This window comes from Pristiophorus japonicus, chromosome 4 (assembly GCF_044704955.1).
Source record: "Pristiophorus japonicus isolate sPriJap1 chromosome 4, sPriJap1.hap1, whole genome shotgun sequence".
In the NCBI taxonomy this organism is placed as follows: Eukaryota; Metazoa; Chordata; class Chondrichthyes; family Pristiophoridae; genus Pristiophorus; species Pristiophorus japonicus.
In genome coordinates this window covers 286178514-286184513 of record NC_091980.1, presented here as the reverse complement: position 1 = coordinate 286184513, position 6000 = coordinate 286178514, and positions in this window count along the sequence as shown.

The window sequence follows — 6000 nt, the reverse complement described above, 5'->3', positions numbered from 1 at the left end:
AGGGGACAAGAATTGCCTGATGAGTCTGACAGTCCACCTCACCAGAGAGAGGAAGAGGAGCACAAGGAGGCGGACGCTGATATCGGCCCAGACAATCAGGCTGATGCTGAAGCCATGCCCCTGCCCCCCCTATAGACCGCATGAAAGGGCCCATAGTAGCATGATAGCTGCAAGAGCCTTTCGTCAGGAGCTCATCAATGAGCGCTTTGCCTGAAAGAATGTTGGTGTTATTTACAAGGCTGACGCACTGCTGGGTGTGCAGGTGATACATCAATGGTGGGCATCACCTTGGTGACATTTAAAGTTTAAGTTAATTGAAGTTAAGTGTCATTATACCCTTTGATGTTAAGGAATCACCAGCGTGTAACGGTGCAGCTATCTGAGCCAATGCGCAACAAGGTTTTGTTAAATAAAAACATTTAAAACGAACATTAGTCTGAAATCATCAGTATTTCTGTAAAATACAACCCTTTCCCCTCCTCCCTCCCACCCCCCCCTGCTTCTCCTTGCCACCTCTACCCCTTCCCCTCCTGACTCCAAGCCACCTAGCCGAGGAGCTCCTCAGGCGATGCTTCATTGGGGGGGTCGGGGGATGAAGACCGAACCGCTGCTGGGACGGATACGGGAGAGAACGGTCCCGAGGTGGGAACGTGCTCCGAGCCAGAAGCAAGATGTTTCTCCAGGCTCTCATGTGTTGTTGTCAATGGGGTTGCGGCACGTTGGGCTGCAGTGCCTCGCTCTGGGACCACTGGGAGCCCTCTGCCACCAGTGTTCCTGGCTACCAGCTCCAGGGCCTCCACCATCCCTTCCATGTTATATCTTATTTGTTGGACAAAAACTCGGTACCAACTATGTTCTTGGTGCTTAATAGGCTTTTTGCTGCTGGTGAATCTCCCTCGTGCCTCCCACAACAGCCAAACAAGCACACACCACAGCCACACACACCTTCACTCGCTCGCTCTCTGTCTCCTCTTCTGCGCATGTCATGATGACCCTTGACCTTCTGAATCATGGGAATCAAGCGTCGCCATGCCGTTGCTAAGGACAGCGACACTTTACGGCAGAAGGTCAAAAAAATGTAACGCAACCACCCATTTCATATCACTCACGGTAACACCCATTTTAAAAAATGGAGACTAGGTGCTTTCAAAATGGACGAGAAGCCGGTGATCTGAAAACCCTTTTTCACCACTCACACCGGAAATAACGCCCATTTTTGGGTGATAAGTACAAAAGTGGAAAACTAGCCCCTTGTCCTTCCAGGTGGTAGATGTCATGGATTTTGGAGGAACTATCATCGAATCCTTGGCGAATTGCTGCAGTGCATCTTGTAGACGGTGATACGTCCTTACTATACGTCCTTACTATACATGGGGCCCATGCTTGAGAGAAGGTCAGTCTGTGACCTGTCCTTTATTCCTTAGCACTCAAGTGATGAAGGTGGTTGGAGCTTCCCCTTTTATACCTGAAGGTCCAGGTTAGGAGTGTCTCCCACCTAGTGGTCATTGTTCTCACAGTGTACAACTTAGGTCAGATTATACATGGGTTACAATGCTGGTTGAATACATGACATCACCTCCCCCCCAAAGTCTTATTGGGATCACAGGTTGAGTCTCTCTGGTGGTTTACGCTCTCTTGTAGAGCGCCTGAGTTGGGCGCTGGCCTGAGTGTTTGCTCTTTGCCGTGCCTCAGGCCTATCCAGACTGCCCACAGTGATTGGGCTCTCCTCCCTTTGGTTCCGATGTTCGGTCACCTGTGGTGAAGTGAACTCTACATCGTGTTCTTCCTCTGCTTCTTCTATGGGGTTGCTGAACCTCCTTTTTGTTTGATCCACATGTTTGCAGCAGATTTGTCCATTGGTAAGTTTAACTACCAGAATCCTATTTCCCTCTTTGGCAATCACAGTGCCCGCGAGCCATTTGGGCCCTGCAACGTAGTTGAGGACAAAAACAGGATCATTTACATCAATACATCGCGCCCTCACATTCCTGTCATGGTAGTCATATTGTGGCTGGCACCTGCTCTTGACAATTTCTTTCATGGTGGGGTGTAGAAGGGATAGCCGGGTTTGGAGCATCCTTTTCATTAGCAGCTCTGCGGGTGGAACCCCTGTGAGCGAGTGTGGTCGGGATCTGTAGGCCAACAGGAGGCATGATAAGTGGGTTTGTAGGGAACCTCCTTGGATTCTGAGCATCCTCTGTTTGATTATTTGCACTGCTCGTTCTGCCTGGCCGTTTGAGGCCGGCTTGAACGTGCCGTTCTGACATGGTTAATTCCATTGCCTGCCATGAAGTCCTGGAATTCAGTGCTTGTGAAGCACGGGCCATTGTCGCTGACCAAGATGTCCGGTAGACCGTGGGCGGCGAACATTGCCCATAGACTTTCTACTGTGGCAGAGGCTGCGCTTGAATTTTAAATGACACACTCGATCCATTTGGAGTAGGCGTCTACTACAACCAAAAACATTTTTCCCATGAAAGGACCTGCGTAGTCCAAATGGATGCGTGATCAAGGCTTGGCGGGCCATGGCCAGGGGCTAAGGGGGGCTTCCCTGGGCGCATGGCCCAGCTGGGCACACGTGTTGCACCTGCGAACACAAAGTTCCAGATCTGCGTCTATCCCTGGCCCCCAAACGTGTGACCTGGCAATTGCCTTCATCATGACAATGCCCGGGTGCTCATTGTGGAGTTCTCTGATGAACACCTCTCTACCCATCTGGGGCATGACTATGCGGTTTCCCAACAGTAGGCAATCGGCCTGAATCGAGAGTTCATCCCTGCACCTGTGAAATGGTTTAAATTCCTCAGGGCATGCCCTGTACGTGACTGCCCAGTCCCCATTCAGGACACATTTCTTGACTAGAGACAATAGCGGGTCTCTATTTGTCAAGACTTTAATCTGACGGGCTGTCACGGGTGAGCCTTCGCTTCCCGAAAGCTTCAACAGCCATGACCATCTCAGCACCATGCTCGGTAGCCCCCTCAGTGGTGGCTAGTGGGAGCCTGCTGAGTGCATCGGCGCAGTTTTCGGTGCCCGGTCTGTGCCGAATTGTGTAGTCATAGGCGGCTAACATGAGTGCCCACCTCTGTATGCGGGTCTTTGCATTTATGGCCTTGTTGTCGGCCAAAAGGGAAGTTAGGGGTTTGTGATCTGTCTCCAGCTCAAATTTCCTGCCAAACAGGTACTGGTTCATTTTTTTTACAGCATATGCGAGCTCCTCCTTTTCTACCATCCCGTAGCCCCTTTCTGCCTGGGACAGACTCCTGGAGGCATAAGCTACCGGCTGTAACTGACCCTTGACATTGACATGCTGTAACATACACCCGACACCATAGGACGACGCATCGCACGTTAACACAAGTTTCTTACATGGGTCGTATAGTGTTAACAGAGTGTTGGAACATAACAAATTGCGTGCTCTATTAAAAGCCCTTTCCTGGCTGTCCCCCCAGACCCATTCATGACCTTTGCGTAGGAGCACGTGTAGCGGCTCTAGCAGCGTGCTCAATTTGAGAAGAAAGTTACCAAAATAGTTCAGGAGCCCCACGAACGAACACAGCTCTGTCGTGTTACGGGGTCTGGGTGCTCTCTGGATCGCTTCTTGGACTCAGTAGGGCTAATCCCGTCTGCTGCTACCCTCATCCCCAGGAATTCTACCTCTGGAGCTAGGAAGACGCACTTCGCCTTTTTCAGTCGCAGCCCTACCCGGTCCAGTCTGCGTAGCACCTCCTCCAGGTTAGGAGTGTCTCCCACCTAGTAGTCATTGTTCTCACAGTGTACAACTTAGGTCAGATTATACATGGGTTACAATGCTGGTTGAATACATGACAGACGGTACACACTGCAGTCACGGTACGCCGGTGGTGTGGGGACTGCAGTGTTGTTGGAGTTGATTTATCCAGGCAATTGGAGAGTACTCCATCACCCTCCTGACTTGTGCCTTGTAGATGGTAGAACGGCTTTGGGAAGTCAAGAGGTGAGTCACTCACCACAGAATACCCAGCCTCTGACCTGCTCTTGTAGCCACAGTATTTATGTGGCTAGTCCAGTTATGCTTCTGCTCAGTGGTGACCCCCCAGGATGTTGATGGTGGGGGGTTTGGTGATGGCAATGCAACTCATTTTCCACCACCATTCACGACTGGGTGTGGTGGGACTGCAGAGCTTTGATCTGAACCATTGATTGTGGGATCGCTCTGCCTATAGCATGCTGTTTCCACTGATTAGCATGCATGTAGTCCTTTGTTTTAGCTTCACCAGGTTGGCACCTCATTTTTAGGTACGCCAGGTGCTGCTCCTGGTGTGCTCTTCTCCATTCCTCATTGAACCAGGGTTGGTCCCCTGGCTTGATGGTAATGGTTGAGTGAGGGATATACCGGGCTATGAGGTTACAGATTGTGATGGAATACAATTCTGCTGCTGCTGATGGCCCACAGCCCTCATGGATGCCCAGTTTTGAGCTGCTAGATCTGTTCTGAATGTATCCCATTTAGCACAATGGTAATGCCATACAACACGATAAAGGGTGTCCTTAGTGTGAAGACAGTACTTTGTCTCCACAAGGCTGGTGCGGTGGTCACTCCTACAAATACTGTCATGGACAGATGTATCTGCAACAGACAGAGGACGATGTCAAATAGATATCATGCACATTTTTTATTAAATAAAATTTTACAAAACTGAGTTTCAGGATCTTTTGATCTTGAACGTAATCCACATGTGGTAACATTAAGGTTATTAAATTTTTAAATGAAGGCAAAGTTACATTTATTTGAAATTTGACGATACTTTAACAAGATTATTTAAAATGCAATTACTAAAAGGAACATGTTCAGTAATAAATTGAGGCTGTGACCAGCTGCCTTTGCAAAAGCAAAATACCGCGGAAGCTGGAATCCGGAATAAAAACAGAAGGGTCATCGACCCGAAACGTTAACTCTGTTTCCTCTCCACAGATGCTGCCTGACCTGCTGAGATTACCAGCTATCCTTGTGTTGTTTCTGTAGCATGATACTATTAAATAAATGAATGTTATATATAAAAATATGTAATTATTCATTAACAAAATTAGTTAGATCAAATTACTAAAAATATACTCTTCAATTTTCTTTCAGTTTGTTTCTTCCTTATATAGCAACTATATATTTTAGGTAAAGCTGCTAGAAAACCTAAGAGCTTCTATTTATCATATTGCATATTTAGATTCTGATTTGAGAACACCCTCTGCAAAATGCTGTGGTAATGATGAACAGATTTTAACATGATCAGGATGAGAAGATAAACAGCGTACCATTGCCAGCCATCTTGGGTTTCTCCTGATCATGTCCAGTTAATAGAAATATAGCTTTGCTTACATACAGTAAGGGCTTGCACGTATAAAGCACGGGTTTGGTAGAATGAAGCCACTGGCAGAATCAGTACTCAGTTTTAAGCAGAACAAGCATTAATAGATCGATAGATTTTTTGGCACCAAGGCAATCAAGGGATATGGGGCTAGGGCGGGAAAGTGGAGTTGAGGTAGAAGTTCGGCCATGATATTATTGAATGGCGGAGGAGGCTCGATGGGCCATATCACCTACACCTGCTCCTATTACGTTCTTAACTTGTATGAACTCACATAAATAGGGAATTTTTAAATCATCACCTTTAAGATTCACAAGAAAGGTTTGAATGAAGAAGGCTGGGCTCATATGTTAATCACCTTCTGTGTAAAACACAAATACTTCCTGATGTCTACCTCTAACTTGTCTCTCACAACCCTGAACCTAGGCCCACTTGTCCCGCTCCCTTGGCCTATCAGAAATATTGTTTCAGGATCACTCTCTCCTATCCTGGGTACTAAATAGTAGGTAGGCCTTTATTGCAAGGGGGATGGAGTATAAAAGCAGGGAAGTCCTGCTACAACTGTACAGGGTATTTATGAGGCCACACCGAGAGTACTGCATACAATTTTGGTCCTTATTTAAGAAAGGATATACTTGCATTGGAGGCAGTTCAGAGA